At 51.0% G+C, this 1,128-nt stretch overlaps 1 pseudogene; it reads right to left on the bottom strand.

The window, feature by feature from the left end:
* The window catches only part of LOC141562662 (transcription elongation factor SPT5 pseudogene), a 2,781-nt pseudogene extending 2,639 nt beyond the window's left edge, over window positions 1-142 (bottom strand).
* Window positions 143-1,128: the final 986 nt, after the last annotated feature.

The raw sequence follows: 1,128 nt of genomic DNA, 5'->3' as shown, positions 1-1,128 counted from the left end.
ACTGCTCTGACTCCCGGACTGTCCCAGCCCTGGCTGCCTGTCTCGCCTGGCCTTGGCCACGGCTCCCGCCCTCTGCCTGCTTCTGGACGCTGTTTTCGCCGTCCCTTTTTTCGGGGCCCTTGCGGGTGCCCCCCGGAGACATCTTTAAGTGAGACTGTCTGGCCTTCATCTCCTAATCGCTGCTGCTGCTGCTGCTCTTGCTGCTGCTGCTCTTGCTGCTGCTGCTCTTGCTGCTGCTGCTGCTGCTGCCTCTACTGCTCCTGCTGCTGCCGCCACCAGGAGAGCTCCAGCAAGAATGAGTGAGCCTCAGTGGCTCACCAGCTCCTTATAGATACTCCCATGAGGCACCTGTGATGTCAGGGAATCCACATCTTCAGAGAAGGGTCATACCACCTGCAGGGGGGCAGCAGGATGGATTCATTCTGAAAGGATGGGCCAGTCCTTTGTCCCCTCCCAGTTGGAGCGATCCAGGGCAGGGGGACCATTAAGGCTCCATTTTAAGGATCATCCAAGCCAAGTCCCTGCGATAGGAATATGTTTGTAGGACTGTAGATGTATGGACATACATGAATGGACATGTGTGTTATGTGTAGAATTTCTTGTCTTCTCACGGTTGGGGGAGGGAAGGAGAGGAAGGGAGGGAGAGAAACTCCACAAATGTTTGCCTTGTGGGGGAGGGGCGGGCAATATTCTTATTAGATATGTGTAAAACAATGGTTTACATGTATTTTTAAAATTTTGAGTTCCAGATTCTCTCCCATTCTCCCCATCTCCGCCCTCTTTTCAGAAGGCTGCTGGGAATTGATGCAACACATTTCGGTAATATTGATGCTGCCAAAGATGGTATAAATGTCGTGTGCCCCCCCCTCCACTCAAGGGAAAAAGGAAGTTTAAGAAAAAGTCTTCAGTCTGCGTTCAGACCCAATCGGAGTTTCTCTTAGGACAGAGAGCATTTGTCTTCAGTCCTTCAGACCGGTCTGGGATAACTTTGTTGCTGAGAACAGCAAAGTGTTTCACAACTGATCATCCCACAGCTTTGAAATTTGCTCTAACTAGGTACACAGTACCTTTCCCAGGGCTGGAACTCAGGCAGGACTTTCCCGCATTTTTCTCTTCTCTTGTAGAATA

This window comes from Sminthopsis crassicaudata, chromosome 3 (genome assembly GCF_048593235.1).
Source record: "Sminthopsis crassicaudata isolate SCR6 chromosome 3, ASM4859323v1, whole genome shotgun sequence".
In the NCBI taxonomy this organism is placed as follows: Eukaryota; Metazoa; Chordata; class Mammalia; order Dasyuromorphia; family Dasyuridae; genus Sminthopsis; species Sminthopsis crassicaudata.
This window is presented reverse-complemented; position numbering and strand designations above follow the sequence as displayed.